The sequence below is a fragment of the Bos indicus x Bos taurus genome, chromosome 1 (genome assembly GCF_003369695.1).
Source record: "Bos indicus x Bos taurus breed Angus x Brahman F1 hybrid chromosome 1, Bos_hybrid_MaternalHap_v2.0, whole genome shotgun sequence".
In the NCBI taxonomy this organism is placed as follows: Eukaryota; Metazoa; Chordata; class Mammalia; order Artiodactyla; family Bovidae; genus Bos; species Bos indicus x Bos taurus.
Window position 1 is genome coordinate 146,565,910 of NC_040076.1, and position 22,482 is coordinate 146,588,391.

The 22,482-nt window shown below is 45.0% G+C and overlaps 1 protein-coding gene across 2 annotated transcripts in view; it reads right to left on the minus strand.

Moving 5' to 3' along the window:
- Nucleotides 1-22,482, minus strand: part of RUNX1 (runt related transcription factor 1) — a 274,012-nt gene that overhangs the window by 227,443 nt on the left and 24,087 nt on the right. The window lies entirely within an intron of this gene.

Sequence of the window (22,482 nt, forward strand, 5' to 3'; positions counted from 1 at the left end):
TAGAATATAAATCAGGCGTGGGACACTTTCTTTTGGTAAAGTGCCAGACAACAAATATTCTAGGCTTTGTGGATGAGGTCTGTACCAAAATGACTCAACTGTGAAATTTTAGCAAGGGAGCAGCCACAGACAACGTGCCGATAAACACCTATTCACAAAATCAAGAGGTGGTCATGCGTGCCCCACGGGTTATAGTTTGCCGATCCCTGATATAAATCATAATTCTTATTGTGACTGTACAACATAAGTGTCCACAGTACAGCATGTCTGCAAATGGATTATCCCAATCATAATGTACATTTCAGCATCATTTCTGCTCATTAAAGATGTCCTGTCCTTTTCCTGTCCACCTGTGTTTGTAAGTGAATGAAACTGAATGGAAGTCTACAGGTACAGTTGAATTTTCACCTTGGTGCTCCAGGGCAGAAAGCTAGGCTGAGGCAAAGCATTTGAGAGCTGATACTTGCATGTTATGAAGTCTTATCTAGAGACAACTAATTCATAGACATCTTTAAGTATTCCTATAAATCTAACTTCTAACTGAATATCAACTATTTTGTTCATTAGATACTTATTCATGGATCCGTAAAGAGGAAGGAAAGGCTGCCACGTAAAAGAGCAGCTCTGAGAAGCTGAAATGAGAGGGAAAGAGTATCAGAGCTGAGTTATTAAAGGCCTCACCCTCAAGCTGGAGGCGGGCGATAATCAAAAAGAGTAAAACAAAGCGAAGCTGGTGTCCAGAGATGGGAAATGGATTGGAATGCACTATGGGTTGGAATGTTCATTGGTGTGCCCTTTCCAGAGGGTAACATGTCAGTATCAAAACCCTTAAAAAGTACTAGGAGCCTCTGAAGCAATGTCCATTTCTAGGAATTTATCCTAAGAAATAATCAGAAATGTACCCAAAGACTATGTTCAGGAATGTTCACTCTAGCATCAGTCATTACAGTGACATACTGGAAACAATCTGAATTACCAAAGATTTAAGGCTGGTTAGATAGATTATGTGTCAGGCAATAAAGAAAATAACTTTTTGAGTCATCTTTAATGGCACAGGAAAGCTCATACAACTGTTTAAGACATAAAAGTTAGTTTATAACAAGGTCCCACTGCATAGCAAAGAGAAAGCTACTTAATATTCTATTAATACAGTAAGGGCCCTACATTCAAATGAATTCCATTCCAAGAGCATGTTCAGAGGTCCAATTTGTTCATAAATCCAACAAAGTTAGCTTAGGCACCCAACTAATGTAATTGGCTATATAGTACTATACTGTAATAGGTTTATAATAGTTTTAACACAAATAATACATAACAAATATAAAAATTAAGAAGACACTTCAATCTTACAGTATCTTGAAAAATACATTAAAGTATATTAAAAAGCAGAGACATTGCCAACAAAAGTCTGTCTAGTTAAAGCTATGGTTTTTCCAGTGGTCATGTATGGATGTGAGAGTTGGACTATAAAGAAAGCTGAGCATCAAAGAATTGATGCTTTTGAACTGTGGTGTTGGAGAAGACTCTTGAGAGTCCCTTGGACTGCAAGGAGATCCAACCAGTCCATTCTACAGGAAATCAGTCCTGAATATTCACTGGAAGGACTGATGCTATAGCTGAAACTCCAATACTTTGGCCACCTGATGTGAAGAGCTGACTCATTGGAAAAGACCCTGATGCTGGGAAAGATTGAAGGCAGGAGGAGAAGGGGATGACAGAGGATGAGATGGTTGGATGGCATCACTGACTCGATGAACATGAGTTTGAGAAACTCCAGGAGTTGGTGACGGACAGGGAGGCCTGGCCTGCTGCAGTGCACGGGGTCGCAAAGAGTCGGACATGACTGAGCGACTGAACTGAACTGATAGTACAACAGCTGGTACACAGGAGCTGGCATGGAGTGAACAGGCAAGAAGAGTTACTGACTGGAGGAGGGAGAGGAGGTGGGAGATGGCAGAGCTGAAGGGTCGTCAGCGATAGGAGACGGAGGGCAAGCTGCAGTGTCACTCATGTCTGACATCGATGGCACAGGTTCTGGCTCCTTGCTGGAATCAGATGCACACTCGCATCTTTGAAAGTTTGCAGCTTGAAGGCTCACATGTAGGGAACTTACTGTAACCTATACGGGAAAAGGATCTGAAAAAGACTGCGTGTATATCCATCACTTTGCTGTACACCTGAAACTAACACAATATTGTAAACCAAGTAAACTCCAATATAAAATAAATATATTTTTAAGAAGGTAGTTTATAAAGTAATACTTCAAATGTGATGTCAGCTAAAATACACTTTAAAGGACACCAAAATGTCAACAAGGGGCACAAATAATTATTAGGTTTACAGACAAAGCAAACTTCTCCTTTATACTTTTCTGATTTTTCACAATTTCTCCAATTAACTCTTAAAAAAATTTATTGAAGTATGGTTGATTTACCGTGTTGTGTTAATTTCAGGTATACAGCAAAGTGAATCAGTTACATGTATACATATATCCACTCTTTTTAGATTCCAATCAGCTTTTGAAATAAAAAAGAAAATAAACTTTATTTAAAAACCAATGTTCATCGCAGCACTGTTTATAATAGCCAGGACATGGAAGCAACCTAGATGTCCATCAGCAGATGAATGGATAAGAAAGCTGTGGTACATATACACAATGGAGTATTACTCAGCCATTAAAAAGAATACATTTGAATCAGTTCTAATGAGGTGGATGAAACTGGAGCCTATTATACAGAGTGAAGTAAGCCAGAAGGAAAAACATAAATACAGTATACTAACGCATATATATGGAATTTAGAAAGAGGGTAACAATAACCCGGTGTACAAGACAGCAAAAGAGACACTGATATATAGAACAGTCTTATGGACTCTGTGGGAGAGGGAGAGGGTGGGAAGATTTGGGAGAATGGCAATGAAACATGTAAAATATCATGTAGGAAACGAGTTGCCAGTCCAGGTTCGATGCACGATGCTGGATGCTTGGGGCTGGTGCACTAGGACGGCCCAGAGGGATGGTATGGGGAGGGAGGAGGGAGGAGGGTTCGGGATGGGGAACACATGTATACCTGTGGCGGATTCATTTTGATATTTGGCAAAACTAATACAAATATGTAAAGTTTAAAAATAAAAAATAAATAAATAAATAAAAATAAAAACCAGATTCAACTGAATTCTAATTAACTGGATGTTTTTTAAAAAGAAATGGACCACCTTTTCAGGCATTTAAAAGTACAGTTTTCACATTGAGGACCACACAGTATCAGTCTAATGTTTCAATCCTCTGCAGCTACTGAATTACATAGTGGTGAGTCTTGTTCCACTGATGCCATACAGACTGGATTAGGAATCAGACAGCTTTCCTTCTGGTCCAGGATCAAGTCTTGGCTTTAAGCACATTTCATGGATCATTATCTCAGCTTCTACACCTATAAAGAGGAGCTGATCGGCTGTGCTCAGTTTGCCTCCAAAGAGTCGGTATGTAAACATGAAAAAAAGACATAGAATGGAAAAAAAAACAGCGTCCTCTACCTCAAACAATAGTTACTCAATACTATAGGTAGCATTTAGGCAGGAAATTGAAGTTAAAGATTTTAGAATGATGGTAGGAACAGGTAGAAACAAAAAGTTTTCTGGTCAAGTTCAAGTCAACCATACAATCCAATTTGCCTTCTTTTCCTGCAGTTTCTACTGTGGAGGAAGGAAAATGGGAAACCAGAGCTCCCTTCCAGGAACTGACATTATACTGTCTTCAAACCCATCTGCAAAGGTGAAAATGTTTAACTCCATCTCATGGTCAGATTCCAGCCTTGCTAATTAGAACCTGCCTGAAATTTCACCACAAGAGAACACGAAGACAAGTGGGAGAGCGGGAGGGGAGACCCTGCAGGCTGAGAGCCTTGGCCGTGGTGAGGAAGGGATGGATCGTGGTCAGCCTAGCTCGCTGCTCTCCGAAACACGTCTGAGGGAGTCAGGTCTCTGGGTGTGTCCTTTCGTGTTGTCACCTCAAGGTTCCTGACCGACTTCCTAACCTGTCTGCTAGATCGAGTGTGTGCATGCGTGCTCCCCCAGCCCAATAATATTCATGATCCCAGGGACACTGAAGACAAGCCAGGTTCATCAGGGTGTGGAAGGCCCAGAACCATAGTTTGTCAAGGTTTCCTCCAGAGTCGAGGAAGGAAACCACGTGTCTAGCAGTTTTGAGGATCCCTGCTTTGGTGAATAGCAATCCATTGTAGCCAGCCAGAGCCTCCCTGTGGGTCGGTGCATCCCTGGGACTCTGCCCACCACCCATGGGTGGGCTCAAGACCTCTGTGCAGAGGGGAAGAAACAATCTGGCATGACCTGCAAGGCCCTTGGCTGCTTCTGTGGACCCTCAGAGCACCTGGGATGTTGCATTGTCTTGGATACTGTGTGTAGAGGATGAGATGGTTGGAGGGCATTACTGACTCCACGGACTTGAGTCTGAGTAAGCTCCGGGAGATGGTGATGGACAGGGAGGCCTGGCGTGCTGCAGTCCATGGGGTTGCAAAGAGTCGGACATGACTGAGAGACTGAGCAGCAACAACTGTGTGTGTCTCCACAGCTACACAGGGCTGCCTCTGCTCAGAGCTGGGCTGACCCCCCACCTTGAGATTTCCTACAAGCTTCTCTCCAGGTCTGGGTGGGAAAGCCAACACTGGGCAACCCACACAGCTGACCTACGTGTGGGAACAGTGAGGGTGAGAGAGGATGCAACTCATCACAGCTTTGGAGAAGGAGAGAAAACTAATGGGGGAGCGTGGGTCAGAGCAGAGACTCAACTGAGGACCCCCAAGCTGACCTTGACCTTCCCCAGTGACCTTGCCTTCCATCCTCTACTTCTTTCTGAACAGATGACCATGTGAGGTCAGGGTCTCATTTGCCTCGTTGCCCCTCATGTTTCCTTCTGGGGTGGATTCTAAAACCCGCTGACTGATGTGAGCTTGGATCTGCTCCAACACACCAGCATCTGAATGGTTTCCCTTCAGGGAAGTCCTGCATGTGTGTAGGTGGGGGGGGGGGGGTGTGTTATAGAGTGAGGCTCCACATGTGACTAGCCTTGTCACTGCCACTCAAACCTTTTGAGACACTTCCCTCTCTTAGAGGCAGCTTGTTTGTTACATGGGAATCAGCATCATTAACGGTATTTCTCCATTTTTAAACAAAATACATTTTCTTATCCATTCACAGATCCCCATAAGGGCTTCCCAGGTGGTACTAGGGGTAAAGAACCCACCTGCCAATGCAGGAGATGCAGGAGATTCGGGTTTGATCCTTGGGTGGAGAAGATTCCCTGGAGTTGGAAATGGCAACCCACTCCAGTATTCCTGCCTGGAGAATCCCCCAGACAGAGGAGCCTGGTGGTCTACAGTCCATGGGGTTGCAAAGAGCCCAACACTTCTGAAGTGACTTAGCGTGCACAGACGCACAGATCCCCATAAATTGTGATACCATTTAGAAGCCATTCACCACTCGAAGGAAGAAGATTTTCTTCCCCATCTCTCTGGAGATGTTCACCATGAATTCATTTTCAAATGAGAGGGTCACAAAACAGATCTCCTTACGTATGATCTGTTCAGCTAATCCCAACATGTGTGTGTGTGTCCTGGAGTACTAATAAAAGGAGGGTTTATTGTTACATCGGTTTGGGGAACAGAGTTAAAACAGAGAAAGCATTCATTCCTACAGACCTTCTGAGAGCCTGTAATATATTCGATTGACCAAGAATTTCATTCAGTTTTTACATAACATTGTACAGAAAATCTAAATGAACTTCTTGGCCAACCCAATACCAATAGGTCTTGTGACTCTTTCAGAGGGGGCTTTGCAGGCCACAGAAACATGTTTGCCATAAGCGTCTTTAGGAACAAGGTTCTGAGCACACTTCTTTGGGAAATGTCCCTTTGGTGATGCCCCTTGCATCGTCTAGATGAGGAACGTGCCCAAGAAGGCAAGGTGACTTTGCTGGACTCACAGAGCAAGTGAGTTGCAGAACCTGGACTGATGCAAAACCACTGTGAGGTGTGTTTCCCATTGCCCTAAAGATTTTGTCCCTGGGAGGAAAAGGTACCTTTTCTAAGGGCCCACTTTGAGTGAGAAAATATCCCTGTGTTTACGGAGGTTTGTCCCTACCTGTCTGTCTATCTGGGCTACAAGCAGCCTCTTGACTGGACAACAGAAAAGGCGGTAGGACATTTGAGAGGTGGCGTCCTTTGTTTGATCTGAGAAATTTGTCCCAGGATGGGTATTGGGACACTCAGAAGGCCCCAGGGAGGGGAGCCAGAGAGGCTAGTACAGGAGAAGAAAGAGGAGGAGAGAAGCAAACCACCCTATTATACACTTTGCCCCTGTTCTAGAAAGGGGATGTTGCCACCCCTTCCTCCTCCAGCACATGGAAACTTTATCTTAGGACCCAGATCTTCAGGGATTTCTGCACTTGGTGTATGTTGGGGACCATTCCATAAACCTGATTCCCATGTATAATCTTATTTTAATAGAAATGTATAACCTCATTTATTTTAATAGAAAACCTGACTCAGGCTCCAAATGACTGACTCATCACTGCTCTTTAGGAGAGAAGAAACTGTTTGCAAGAAGAGATGGACATCCCACAACCTTTGCTGCAGATCAGCCCTTCATCTTGTGGCCATCCCCCACATGAATGGGATGGGGTCTTGGAAGACAATGCCACATTGAGAGCAAGCAGGATACAGTTAACTACAGCCAGGCCTGCCCTTGCAAACTCGCCTAACAGACACTGTTTCCACTTGCCTAGCCCCCCAGTTCTGTCTCCTTCCCACTGAATGGCTCTTTGCAGGCTTCTGATGCTGTCATTTGGGGATCAGGCTACTTGAGCTGTTCTGAAGCCTGAACCACCATCGAGGTTACCCTCAGTCATCAAATAAAACTCACAACAAAGTCAGCTGAACACACACACAATGGTTTCTATAATTGCTCTTGGGTTGCGTGGTGTGGAGTGAAGCAGCTAATGGGCTGGAGTCAAAAAGACCCAAGCTTAACTCTCTGCTGGGTCATGAAATAGCTCTCAATCTTGGGTGATCTCTTCACCTCTCTGAACCTCGGTTTCATCATCCCTAAAATGAGGACAACACGCACCCCATCAGGTTCCGGTGAGATGAATGGAAGATGATACAAGTGGAACACTCCTGTCATGCAGGGTTTAGAGTACAGTAGAGGCCCAAGAGATGCTGCTATGCTTCCTCCTCCCTGTATGGCCATCAGTCACACCTGGTAGGCCATCGACATCTGTCTAGGTAAACCCTGCCATCAGTTTTCTCACACTTGTTATGAGGACAATATTTGACATTCAAACCTGGGCTACCACTGCCTCCATTAGCCTCTGTGTATCTCATTACCAGTTAGACCGTCAAGTTCTTTCTACCTAGGGTGGGGTGGAGAGTCTTAATAAAGCAGCCCTAGTCCTTCCAGGCCCACGAATCAAGGGCCAGGGTGGTCATTTCAGAACTTCATTTCTGGGGCCAGGAGGATCCAGCAATCAAAAGCCCAAACTAGGAGCCCGAGGGCCTCCCAGTGCCCCCCAATCCCAGAGCGCCCGTGCATCCAGATCACTTTCTTGTACCCCCACCCAAGGGCTGTGAGTGAGAAGCCTGCAAGGCTCTTACCACAGGATCTCTGGGGCTTAAGCCATGTGGATGGTCTCTCTGTCTGTCTGAGGTTGGGGGATGGTGGTGGACGCAGCATCTCTGTGGCCTTGAGACAGAGTGGGGAGTAGAGAAGCTCAGAAAAGCCTGAGTGACAGAGCAGGTGAAAGGAGGGGAGGATGGATTTCAGGATCTAGAAATCACCACTTTGCAGATGGTCGGTGCATCACCCTTGGGTAGGTAACTAGGCTCCATTTTTGTCTATGTTTGAGCAATGCCAAAGAATGCTCAAACTACCGCACAATTCTCACACGCTAGTACAGTAATGCTTAAAATTCTCCAAGCCAGGCTTCAGCAATATGTGAACCATGAACTTCCAGATGTTCAAGCTGGTTTTAGAAAAGGCAGAGGAACCAGAGATCAAATTGACAACATCTGCTGGATCATCGAAAAAGCAAGAGAGTTCCAGAAAGACATCTATTTCTGCTGTATTGACTATGCCAAAGCCTTTGACTGTGTGGATCATAATAAACTGTGGAAAATTCTGAAAGAGATGGAAATACCAGACCACCTGACCTGCCTCTTGAGAAACCTATATGCAGGTCAGGAAGCAACAGTTAGAACTGGACATGGAACAACAGACTGGTTCCAAATAGGAAAAGGAGTACATCAAGGCTGTATATTGTCACCCTGCTTATTTAACTTCTATGCATAGTACATCATGAGAAACGCTGGGCTGGAAGAAGCACAAGCTGGAATCAAGATTGCCGGGAGAAATATCAATAACCTCGGATATGCAGATGACACCACCCTTATGGCAGAAAGTGAAGAGGAACTAAAGAGCCTCTTGATGAAAGTGAAAGAGGAGAGTGAAGAAGCTGGCTTAAAGCTCAACATTCAGAAAAGTAAGATCATGGCATCTGGTCCCATCACTTCACGGCAAATAGATGGGGAAACAGTGTCAGACTTTATTTTTCTGGGCTCCAAAATCACTATAGATGGTGACTGCAGCCATGAAATTAAAAGACACTTATTCCTTGGAAGGAAAGTTATGACCAACCTAGATAGCATATTAAAAAGCAGAGACATTACTTTGCCAACAAAGGTCTGTCTAGTCAAGGCTATGGTTTTTCCAGTGGTCATGTATGAATGTGAGAGTTGGACTGTGAAGAAAGCTGAGCACCAAAAAATTGATGTTTTTGAACTGTGGTGTTGGAGAAGACTCTTGAGAGTCCTTTGGACTTCAAGGAGATCCAAACAGTCCTTTCTAAAGGAGATCAGTCCTGGGTGTTTATTGGAAGGACTGATGCTAAAGCTGAAACTCCAGTACTTTGGCCACATCATGCAAAGAGTGGACTCATTGGAAAAGACTCTGATGCTGGGAGGGATTGGGGGCAGGAGGAGAAGGGGACGACAGAGGATGAGATAGCTGGATGGCATCACCTTCTTGATGGACATGAATTTGAATGAACTCCGGGAGTTGGTGATGGACAGGGAGGCCTGGCGTGCTGCAATTCATGGGGTCACAAAGAGTCAGACATGACTGAATGACTGAACTGAACTGATAATAGAAAACAACCCGGAAAAGAATATATACATATACATATATATTTACTTATGTACATATTTACATATACTTATTTAAATGTTTATACATCACACAATAAATATTTTATTTTAAAAGAAATATTATTATATATGCATATGAATATATTCTTTTCCAGATTCTTCATTCTATATAGATACATATTCTTTATTCTATGTATACAGCTGAATTGCATATATACACACACACACACAAAGAGAGAGAGAGATGAGTCACTTTGCTGTATACCTGAAACATTGTAAAATCAACTGTACTTCAATTAAAAAATAAATTAAAAAGCAATGTGAATGGCTTTCAGGTTTGGAGGAACACAGGCACTAATTTTGCCTGGACACCTTCAGCTCACGTTTCCATAGCTCTCTCCACTGTCTTGGGGATGAAGTCCTACCCCCTGGCTTGGACCGACCTGAACTAGTTTAATCTGGTCCCACCAACCTGTCCTGACCTCTCTACACCACATTGCCCTTGAGTCAAAGTGATCTACTCAGCAGTTCCTGCCTTGCCTACGCTGGTCAACTTTCCTGGAAAACTTTCCCTACTCTCCTCTGAATGTTTAAATCCCGACTTGGCTGGAGGCTCTGTGATGGTGCCAGCCACACTGTGACCTGCCAGTTCTTTGAGCTGCCATTGCATCACAGCGGGTACCATTCAGCCCCTTGCAGTTTTATGATGTCACCCAGCTATTCCACATGCCTGTGTCTTTCATCCCCAACAACGGGGCAACTGCTGGAGGCAGACGCTGCACAGGCCTCCTGTGTGTTTACAAGAAGCTTGGTACACTGTTGTCAACGTGCACAGCAAGTTAGCCACAGACTGAGATAAAATGCTCATGCAGAGCAATAAAAGTAATCTAGCATGTGTTTTTAAAAGTCCTAAAGTTCTTTGGGAAATTATTGAGATCACCTACACTTGGGCAAAATGTTCTGGAATCGCAGTCAGTGAATGAGGTAAAATTCCTTGAGATCCCAGCGTTTTGTAGGTCATGTGGAGTCATATGGCACACCCCTGCCCCAGAAAGATGAGTGAGATGCTGTTCTCAGCAACCATCCAGGAAACGGGATTGATAGACAACCTGCCCAGCCAGCCTCTCGCCTGGTTAATCATAAGCCCAAACCTACAGATGCCAAGATCATCACCAGAACAAAGGACAGTTAATATTGCCTTTGGACTCACTGGGAAACCCATTTACTGCTTGATTGACACAGAGCACCAACTTTCTCCTGCCCCTGAAATGTTCTAGCAGAGGGCTGCTTATCAGTTGGATGCCATTTTCATGGCAAGGCCCCTGTAAGCAGACAATGGGCTGTTTGCACACTTTGAGCCGTCCCGGGGTCCTGGGGTTTCCCAATCTTAGATTTTCCAAACATACAAAACATCAACACAGTCATGCCCTCCCCCTCAATGATTCAATCCCATACATACGGCAAAGAAAGGACTGAAAAAGTATCACTCCCTAAATCCTTTGCATTCATAGGTGGTTTTGAAACAGAAATAGTGTGATTTTTATTTCAAACTCTCTATGAAAGCTTTTGTCATTTTCTCCTAGACGTTATTCTCCAGAGAGCCTGGAATCACACAGAACGGTCTCTTGTTCACGAGTCATCACAGAAGTATCCATTTACCAGCACCCAGGAATCCTGAGCTGTGGCAGTGCCTGGTAGAAAACACAGTGATTTCATGGTTGGGTTGGGTTTGCCCTCATTTAGATTTCTGAGGGATGTTCTCGAGGGGCTTTCTTGAGGTCTTCGCTGAGTTGAGGACTGGGAAGAGAAAGTTAAAGGCGACGAGACTTGAATGGGTTTCGTTATGCAAGAGCATTTCCATGTACCCCAGCGAAATGCCTTCTTAGTCTCACTGTCATCCTGATGATGAAGAAGAGGAAGCAAATGTCCATCTCTGTTTTAGAATTAAGCCAGGACTCATTCTCTGTGGGCTAGGCCAAGGTGTGGGTAAAAATCTTGATTTAAAAAAAAATAAGTGACTAAATTAATTGAGACTGAGGATGCCTTGAACCTGCCCTTAAATAGTAGCAGAAATACAATTAAACTCCCACTTTCACTTCTATTTTTTATAATTTGTATTGGAGTATGGTGGATTTACGATGTTGTGTTAGTTTCAGATGAACAGCAAAGCGAATTGGTTCTACACATACATCTGTCAACTCTTTAGATTCTCTTCTCATATAGACCATTACAGAATGCTGAGTAGAGTTCTTGTGATATAGAGCAAGTCCTTATTAGTCATCTATTTTATATATAGTAGTGTAATCTACAACTTTTAAAAGAGGACTTTGCTTCTATGGAGTCTCACAAAAGGGTCTGTCATGGCCTTTGAGAAGGTGATGGGAAGGCCATTATTTCTTCCCCATATGAAGGGACTCCAGCTGCTTTGTGGCTCATCAGAAACCCTCCCTAGATCCAGATGGAGGTGGGGAATGAGGTGCACAGAGGACTTTGAGGTCTCATGTATTCCCAGCTTACCTCCATGCCGGCTGACCCTGTCACCTGGGGAACAACCGTGGGGGAGTTGGGAACATATGTGGCTTTTCTCGAGAGACAGCTCCATGGCTGGCAGAACCCCCTGGGTACCTTGTCCTTGGGGTTAGGGCTACACTTAGGCAGGTGAACTCGAACCCAGGGGACAGCCTGTGTGAGTTGGAACTCAAAACCCTGGGCACTAATCGGTGCCTCAATTTCCTCATCTGTAAAACAGGGTTCACAACAGTATCTACCATGTGGATTGCTCTGAGGATGACATGAGTTCTCATTTGCAGTCATTAGAACAAGGCCTGGCATATTACAAGCACTACATAACATTTAGGAACTGAAGTAACTAAATGAGATGGTCCTAACCTTCTAGGCAGTAATACTGGGGAAATTTTGTTTGTTTGCTATTTGTGAGGTAAGCAACAACCACAGAAACCCCAAAACACAGTCATGTAAATGGGGCACTAAGGGATATTCTGTGTATTTGTGGGTGTACCTCCTTGCGGCTCAGTAATGAAGAATCCACCTTCAATGCAGGAGATGCAAGAGACAAGGGTATGATCCCTAGGTCAGAAAGATCCCCTGGAGGAGGGCATGGCAACCCACTCCAGTATTCTTGCCTGGAGAAATCCCTTGAAGAGAGGAGCTTGGTGGGCTACGGTCCAGTGTGTTGCAAAGAGTCAGACACGACTGAAGTGACTGAGCACACAGAATGATAGAAATATGCCAACTCAATCAGTACTGCCCTCCCCACTTCAAACTCTAAAGTCCCTGAGAAATAGACCGTAAAATCCAGTGGAAACATCAGGGGTGCTATCATTTTGCTTGTGGAGATGGGTTGGAGGATGGGGCTTGTTGCTGAGACCAGGAGTCCAGCGGGCTTTCCTGTGGTCTGTGCCCGAGTGTGGATCATGGGAAAGCACCCCTAAGGACCCAGGAAGCCAGCCACGGGGGCCTGAATTCCTCATCCCTGCTGAGCCCTGAAGTGAGCGGTAGTTAGACAAGGAGTAGGTGTTCTGGAAGGCTGGCCCGCTTGGGGCAGCATCCCAGGAGACCAAAGCCAAAGGACAAGTACCGATTCCAGGCAGCCTGGTCCCAAGGGCTCTCATCCAATGCACCTCTCCTCCCACAGGGGAGGGGGAATGGAGGGAATAGGAAGGTCAGAGCCATTATCTCCATGTTTCCAAGAGAATGGAAGTGCTCATGTTACAGGCTGGCAAGAGCTCCAGAAGGAAAAGAAAGTGAAATGCTCAGCCATGTCCAACTCTTTGCGACCCCGTGGACTGTAGCCTACTAGGCTCCTCCATCCATAGAATTTTCCAGGCAAGAGTACTGGAGTGGATTGCCATTTCCTTCTCCAGGGGATCTTCCCGACCCAGAGATCAAACCCGGGTCTCCCACATTGCAGGCAGACACTTTACCATCCGAGCCACCTGGGAAGCCCAAAGAGCTCCAGGAGCAGGTGAAGAATGGTCTCCTAACCCCCTTTCCCTGGAAAAGACCCTGATGTTGGGAAAGGTTGAAGGCAAAAGGAGAAGGTGGTGGCAGAGGATGAGACGGTTAGATAGCATCACCAGCTCAGTGGACATGAATTTGAGCAAATTTCAAGAGATAGTGGAGGACAGAGGAGCCTGGCGTGCTGCAGTCCATGGGAGTCACAAAGAGTGGGACATGACTTAGCGATTGAACAGCAGCAACAAAACCCTAACACTAACATGGGACTCAGTGAAAAATGCATGTTTTTATTTTTGGGTGTCTTCTACCAAAGTATAGAAGAGCCAACTCATTGGAAAAGACCCTGATGCTAGGAGATGGTTGGATGGCATCACCAATTCCAAGGCCATGAGTTTGAGCAAACTCTGGGAGATACAGAAGCACAGGGAAGCCTGGGGTGCTGCAGTCCACAGGGTTGCAAAGAGTCAGACACAACTGAGCAACTGAACAACAATAACTTAAGTATCAAAAGCAATTTGCTGAGGGATCATCATTTGTCTAATTTGTACTGGGCACAGATTCAGGGGTGGCAGAGGTGACCTGTGGGTAATAACAACTTTCCTGAGGGAGCTGCCTGGCAGTCCTGTGGTTTGTGCACAGCACTGAAGATAGAAGCGTGGCTGGTCTTTGAATAGGATAAATGGAGTGGAGGGGTGTGTACTGGGTGTGTGCAATCCAGGGATGGTGAGAATTGGGGTTGTGAATTAGATGGTTGAGAATTAGAGAATTAGGAACAAAGAGATTCCTTCTTGGCCTTGCTTTTGATGGAGTCTGTGGTCCTCTCAGACCCACCCAGAATGGCCTGAAATGCATTTGATGTCAAGGACAGCCTGCAGCTGGTTTACTATAAATAGAAAACATATGCATATACAGTAGGTAAATTATTTACATTTTACATACAACAGCAGCTCCCCAGGACAAAATGCCTGCAGGGTTTTTGTAGATGTCAGCAATCACCCATCAGCACCATCTCCCTACTATAGCAGCGTCCGTGACATCATGTTTCCACCATTCAGAGATCACAGGTGTAAATGACCTCAAATGCAGAGACCGTAAACCATAGTAAAATAATCTGGCAGCCACAAATTTTGAGCATTGTATTATATATGTCATCCTAGAAGTGGTTGAACTCCAAGCTTATGTAAGTTCATTTTGAATGAGGGCTGTGTTTACACTCCCAGCAGGCAAAATTCCTGATTATTTGCAAGCTACTTTTGTGAGATATGTCAGGCGTGACAGGTTTGAAACCCATCCGTCCTTGCTGTAGGAAGACGAGGCCTGTCTTCACCCATAGAGGTTTCCCTTCTCCTTCTGGGATTCTTGGTCCTGCCCGTCCAGTGTGGTGGGCAGATGGGCTGAATCTAACGCTACATGGTAAGTAGTGAGCTGCCAGTGACCTGGCTTGCCTTCCCACAGCGAGGCCGAGGGTCCTGGGGGCCAGACAGGCTTTTCCTGAACTTTGTGTCCTGGTTGAGCACTGCTACTTTATCTCTTAGGTGCTCCCCACACGCAAACTCATCTAGATGTCAATGGGACAGAAGCTTGTGGATGGCAAAAAGGTAGAGGGGGTGATGCTCCAGAATTAGGCCAGAATCACTTGGTTCACAGTGGGGGACTGCTGAGAGTGCTGGAGAGAGAACTAGGGGAGCACCCATGGGTGTCAGAAGCTCTGGGATGTCAGACTGCTCCTTTTGTACATGTAGATAATATATAGATGACATCCAAAATATAGATATACTAGCTACATCTTTATATAGTAGATGCTGATATGTATTATATTATTATGTTAATATGTTATATTAATAAGATACATTATTACAATGATCATATTAAAATCATATGTTAACATATTTAAAATCTATGCATTAAACTATTTCTATTATATTATTAGGCTTCCCTTGTGGTTCAGCTGGTAAAGAATCCACCTGCAATGCGGGAGACCTGGGTTCGATCCCTCGGTTGGGAAGATCCCCTGGAGAAGGGAAAGGCTACCCACTCCAGTATTCTGGTCTAGAGAATTCCATGGACTGTATAGTTCATGGGGTCGAGTTAATACAGTTATACAGCTTCCCTGGTGGCTCCTGAAGTCTAAAGAATCCTTCTGCCAATGCAGGAGACGTGGGTGCTACCCCTGGGTCGGGAAGATCCCCTGGAGAAGGAAATAGCAACCCACTCCAGAATTCTTGCCTGGGAAATCCCATGGACAGAGGAAACTGTCCACGGGGTCACAAAACAGGCGACATAACTTAGTGACTAAACATAAACAATTATATTTTATATAATAATATAGTAATATAGCTACATATTAAATATTTTATTATGTTATTATATATTACATACTTAAATTAACTGTGTTTTACATAATATAAATATGCATTAATATACTAAATGTGAATAGATACAAACATATATTTAGCTTGGCATATAGCTGCCCAGCAAAAGACCACATTTCCCAGCTTCCCTTACAGCAAGGTGGCCCCTGGGTGTTTGCTTAGATGGTGGATTGTGAGCAGGAGTGTTGTGGCAAATTTCTGAACCTGGTCTTAAAGGGAAAGGATAGATCTTTTCCTTCCATATTCTTTCTTCCTTCTGGCTGGGATGTGGATGTGATATTGGGGACTAGAAAAGCCATTTTGAGCCATAAGTTAAGAACCACATGTTAGAGGGGAAGAGACCTTGTTTCTTGTGATTATGAAGATCCCATACCAATGTACCGAGACTTCTATAACAGAAAGAGAAGCACACTTCTATCTTGTTGAAGCCCAGTAATTTGGAATCTCTCTGTTACAGCAGCCAAACCAATACCCTGATACAGCACAATGTAGTCATCAGCTTCCTATTAATAAGTAGAACATGTCTTGGGTAATAGTTGATTGCTTAGCATTCCCCCCAAAGACTACAGAATTTCAATGCACTTTCTGCATCTTGTTCTTTTAACTTTTTAAATAGGGATGATCAGTTATACGGTAAAGTTCCTTACCAGTGCAAGAAACCTAAGAGTAAAGGAACTACATCATGCCATTAGTGCATCAGAGTGGTTATTTTTCGGTTTCTGTTTTCTTTTTTAATTAGGTGTGGCTGTAAGTTAAAGCTGACTTTTTAATATTGCCTCGTTCAATTTTACATTATATTTTGGTGATGCTGAAATTCTCAGCATCCAGTAGAACTCTTTTTTTCAGAGGAGAATGGAGCATACTTTCTGGATTGACCACAATGTCTGGAACATCAGCAATGGATTTGATCTTTAGAAACATCCAGAAGCCATTTAATCCAGAAACTAGTGATAAATCAGGTAGCTAATGAAGCCTGGTAATGCTTGTCTGGGTCAAAAATGAGGTGGATCTAAAAGTCATGAGATTATCTTACTTGCTTTTACCAATAAACTGCCCTGAAAATCATTTCATAAAAGTAGCTTCCGAAAGGCTTAAAATAATAAGGCAGCTGTTGGAATGATGGTATACTTCCCCCAGGGGACTACTTTGAAGGACACTGCAATTATAGATGTGCAAATTCCAGAATACATAGTTAAAATCAGATCTATTATTTTCTAGTCACCATCTTTGTATTCATCTGTTTATGATCATTTTAAAATGAGATAGAAAGCCCATTTAGGCCATCACTGAGGTCTGCAAAGTAACAAAAGTAATCACGCATCAATCTGGGCAATTGCCCACAAAAGAAAGTTCCTCCTTAAGTGTATTCAGAGCTCTCCATTGGCCATTCCCACGTGAGCAGCAGTATTACCCCCTCCCCCCAGCTCCTCCTATGACCTAAATCAGTCTTAGGAGACAGCCAATGATCCCCATCAGACTGTATCTCATCAATCTTACCTGGCTCACGTCAGCCCATCTCAACCTCTTCTTTATCCCTAAGAATCAACCATCCTTTGACTTGAGTTTTCACTCCTTTATTTCATCGTACCAGTTGAGTTAATTGTCTATACCTAGATCGGCCAGAATGTATAGGGCCTTCTATTTATCTGGATCAAATAAAAGATGAAACAGCTAGTGGAAGCTGCTGTATAGCACAAAGAACTTAGCTCTGCTCTGTGAGGACCTAGTGGGGCGGGAGGCAGGCTCAAGAGGGAGGGGATATATTATACATATAGCTGATCTACACTGTTGTACAGCAGAAACTAACACAGCACTATAAAGCAATTATACTCCAATTAAAACTTTATCAATTTTTAAAAAAGATATATTAAGAGTGAGTTCCCCCCCACCAAAAAAATATTTGTTTTCTTCTTTGATAGTCAATAACTAAATAAATAAAGGAAAACCAAAAAACAAAAAAAATAAAAGAGCTTCAACCACAGGAGGCCACACCTGAGATTAAAGAACAAAGGTCACAGAAATGGGAACAGGAGCTCCCTAATAAGAGGTCAGAGGACTGATTTCCTGTGGAGAACTGCTCAACAGAAGAAAACTGGAAGAAGCTTATAGGGGAGGAAATGGAAAATGACAGACCTCTCTGGAAATCCTTAAAAATAGGTAGATTCTTATTCACCCAGCATAGTTACTCATCAGGAACACTGCAACATTAATGAACGGGTGTGGTCTGTTTCTAGCCTGCCTTTTGGGACAAAGAAGAATAGCAGAAGTAAATTTGAAACTTCACGGTAGCTAGCCGCCCCAGCGGATAATCAAGACCCCTTGAAAGCACTGTGGTCTCCTTCTGCTGGATTCTCAGTTAGCCCCAGTAGGAGCTGTCTTCTGTGGCTGGTAATGTTCTTATGTGTGTGTGTGTGTGTGTGTGTGTGTGAGCGGGGAGGGGTTGTCCTTTTGAAGCTCAGAGAAGTCCCAGTGACTGACTTGAGAACAGTGAGTTTTACAGCTTGTGCGAACCTCTTTTCAGGTTACTTCTCAATTACACCCTTGCCTTGGAGGGTCAAGTCGTTTGGTTTCCAGCGAATCCTGTGGTTGTACCTGTGGTTACCCACCGACTTCTCATCTGCTTTGCTTATCTGATAACAGGCGAAGGGGGAAAGAGCTTTTAATATCCCCCAAAAGGGGAAGATTGGTAATTAGCTATTCACCGCAGGGAATCAGGCCAGGTTAGCCTGCTCCAAGCAAGAGAACAATCTGGATGTTGGACTTGGGTGAAAATTTTCAAATTTGCTTCTGTTATTCCTCTTTTATACAAGATTTAGGTCTTTGGGTCTTATCTGGATCGCCTTTTCTTTGTCCTGCTTTTTAAAAGCCAGGTCAAAGCATGCCACACTGCAGGGGAAAGAGAAACTTCCGTCTCTCCTAAAACTGTCTTTTGCACGACAGCTTGGACATTTCGGGCCCCCGTGTGAATCTGCACACCCCTCCGCCGGGAGAGTAGTCCCTCCATCCCTCGTCGCGCGGCAGCGAGGGGATCCTTTAGAAAAAAAAAAAAACGAGTGAAGTAACTGAAAGAGCGGGAGCAGAGGTAACAGCCAGAAACGGCGAGGACGCGAGCGGCAGAGACAGGAAAGGAGGCGGTGGCGCGGGCCCTGGCGCGCTGCGCGCTGCAGCGACGGAACTTCTGCAAAAGCTGCCCGCCCGCGCGTTATCAGCGGCGCGCAGGCCTGTGGTTTTCTCGCTCTCGCAACCCTGCTTTAACTGCCGGTTTATTTTTCGACAAACAGGATGCCTCCATCTGAGGCTGTCAGCATCCCAGGCTCTTTGAGAGAAAAGAGGTAGTCCAACCCCACCCTACAGGCAAGGCCTGGGGCGGGGTGGGGGGTGGGGGTGGAGTGTCTCTGCTTCAAGGGGCTTCCCAGAGAGGCGACAGCCCTGCAGGTGCAGCGGCTGGGAGGACTTCAAGGAGGACCAGGAGGCTGGAGCAAGTGCAACCCACCTTCCCTCCGCCACCCCGCCCCTCCCTGCAACTGATTCCACTGCCCAGTCTTGCTCTGCAAGCACCCCGAGGCAGAGAAGCCCAAATGGGGGCGGGGGGGGCATAGGTTGGAGACAGAAAAGATGGTGTTACTTAAACTGTAATCTGCAGGAGAATTTTCATTTGCAAGCCAACTGGAAAGTGCACGCCAGTCACCTGCAGCTCTTGTGAAACCTGCAGACTCTGGTGGCTGCGGGTCTGGGGCCCCCATCTGAGAGTCTGCACTTTTAAACCCCGCTCCCAGTGATGCTGGTCCAAAGACCACACTTAGAATGGCCAGGCTCTGGGAGATTGCTATCTTGTCACTCTCCGTGCATTTCTTGTCGCCAGTCTCTGTATAGGCTACAAGTTACATGCAGAGGAGTCTGCATTTAGAAAGAACCCTAATGCAGGTCATCCAGTTTCAGCCCAGCTGTATTTATTACTGTGGCTTAGGTTTAACACTGGCCACCCTGCTAATGGAGAAGAAACTTCCTTTGTGTTCCAGAGGGAAGGGAAGCTTGAATGAGCCAAGAGATTTCTTCAGTCCTAATAGGCAACACCTTCAGGGATTTAGGAAAGATGATGTTCTGAGCCTAGAGTTAGAGGGGGGATGAAAGTGAAGTGAAAGTTGCTCAGTCGTGTCCGACTCTGCGACACCATGGACTGTACAGTCTGTGGAATTCTCCAGGCCAGAATACTGGAGTGGGTAGCCTTTCCCTTCTCCAGGGGATCAAACCCAGGCCTCCCACATTGCAGGTGGATTCTTTACCAGCTGAGCCACAAGGGAAGCCCGAGAATACTGGAGTGGGTAGCCTATACCTTCTCCAGTGGATCTTCCCGACCCAGGAATTGAACCAGGGTCTCCTGCTTTGCGGGCAGATTCTTTACCAACTGAGCTATCGAGAAAGCCCGAGGGTGAGATGCAAAAACACAACCTCCCAACCCAACTTAGTCAAGGTTTCCTATTGATGGAAACATTTACATGTCACAGTTGGAATTCAACGAATGTCCACATTTTCCAGAAGCTGTGTACTTTTGGGTAGTAGTAAGAATTTGGAGCCCATATTTGAATATTCTAGACCCAACTTGATCTCAGACTTCCTTTAGGATCTTGCGGTATGCTCTATAAAGTATATTTTTGAGTCACATTGAATTAGCACTAAGACTTGGATTTTGAGAGACTGGACTAGGAAATCCACAGTATGTGAATAAGATGGCAAGAGAGGGCTCACAATCTAGAATGTGTAGGTCCTGCCAAAGGCGGTGCTGTCAGATGTGGAAAAAAATTTCTGCTAAATTTTGCTAAGCCCTGAAATTTCATGAAGATTCCATTTTGACTTCATCAAAAACAGTCAAGGGCTCCCTGTTGCTGCGTATTTTTCAAAGTATGACTAAGATTACAGGGCGGTTAAAATGCAGACTCTTGGGTCCTTGAATCTTATTTCTCACGGCATCCAGGAATCTGCATTTTAACAGACATTCCAGGGGATTCTGATGTACTGCCTGGTCTGCAAGTTCAAGTCCAACAGTCTTACGGCATCGTTCAAAGTTCTGCCTTCAGTTTCCCTGTTCACCTGTGCACTGAAGTGGCCTCTTCGTTGCCCGTGAGCGCTCCTTGACCCTCTCTAATGGCTGTCTCCTTCTTTTCATCTCCTCCATCTTCCCAGCTCTGTATAAAATGAGAAGAAAATTCTTCTTCCTCTCTGAGCCCTCCTCAGATCGCGATTTCTCACTCAGCAATCAGTTCTTTTCCTGCTCTGTGATGACTCTTGGGTTGGGCTGGGTTGTTCCCTCCTCCTTTTGTTCACTGCCTGTTTCTGATGCTTGGCTTTGCACCGCTCTCTGGACACTAAGCTTCTGGAGAGATGTTTCATGCCATACGATCTTTGCATTCCAGGCCATTTTGTCAACATGGTCACCCACACCCCTCACGTGTTCAGTAAATTTACTGATGGGTCATTACTGACAGGTTTTACCGTGTGTGATAAACCTGGCCCCCTAGGACCCAGGATCAAAGGAGCTGGGAAGGGAAAGGGTGATGAGAGCATCGAGAATCTGGTTTTATGGTCACAAAAGACACAGAGGAAGTGAGAAAAAGGGAATGTGGGCCCTTGCTCATCTGTCTGCTGTGTGACTTGCGGAAGGAATTTCCTTTTGTTAATATAGTTTCTGTTCTACTTGAAATCTAGACTATTAAATCTATGATCCAAGGGGTGGCTGTTTGCTTTTCACTCCCACTCCCCATTGCTAGATTTCTTAGGTGGCCTCTCCCCACTGTCTCTTGATCTTTTTATTTTGTCCTGTTGGTGGTGGCCAATAGCCCAACTCCAAGCTCAAGCTGGAAGAGATTGTAGTGTATGACATATAGATTGAGAGAATGGTAGTAATTTAATGATTTAGCTGAAAGCTGTAAGCATACCTCTGTTTTAATCCTGACATGGCCAGGGTTATTCCTGGTCATGAAATCTGGTTTTTCTTTCTTAACCTTTCTAAGCTCCGTAATGCTGGTTTTCATTATCTAAATCCTGAGCCTCCATGTTTTCATCTTCAAAGTCAGCCTAACAATAATAGTTCACAAGGCGCTGCAACGATGTGCAGAGACTGCTGAGAGGTTCTAGCCCCCAGCAGCTTCCAGTAACCCCTGGTTCCCTGCTCCCTAGCCTAAGTGTGAGTGAATGTCTCCTCGTGTTCTAGGCCATTCCTTGCTTCTCACACCTTTACCATCATCTTAGCCTCAGACCCACTGCTTTTCCTGGCCCACCCTGCTGCTGCCCTCCAGTCCATAGCGTCTCTCTTAAGGGAATCTTCTAACCTCTGTAGGAAAACCTTGCTTCTCAGGCTTCAGACACAGCCCTGTCAGCATCTGGTCAACCTCAGGGTGATAGTGCCCCTGACTCTGCTCCGAGAACTCCTTCTCCTGGTTTCCTCTTTCCAGCCTCTGCTCTGGGGTCTCTCAGTGCTTCCCTGGTGGCTCGGATGGTTAAGAATCTGCCTGCAGTGCTGGAGACTTGGGTTTGATCCCTGGGTTGGGAAGCCCTGGAAAGGGGCTTCAGTATTCTTCCACTCCAGTATTCTTACCTGGAGAATCCCATGGACAGAGGAGCCTGTTGGGCTGTCGTCCATGGGATCATAAAGAGTCAGACCTGTCTAAGTGACTAACACTTATGCTGTCACAAATGGCAGCTTATATTTTTTGGGGTTCTTCCCTGGTGGCTTAGATGGCAAAGAATCTGCCTTCTATGTGGGAGACCTGAGTTCGATTCCTGGGTTAGAAAGATCTCCCAGCAAAGGGAGTAGCTACTGACTCCAGTATTCTTGCCTGGAGAATCCCATGGACAGAGGAGCTTGGCTACAGGCCATGGGGTCGTGAAGAGTCGGACATGACTGAGCAACTAACACTTTCACG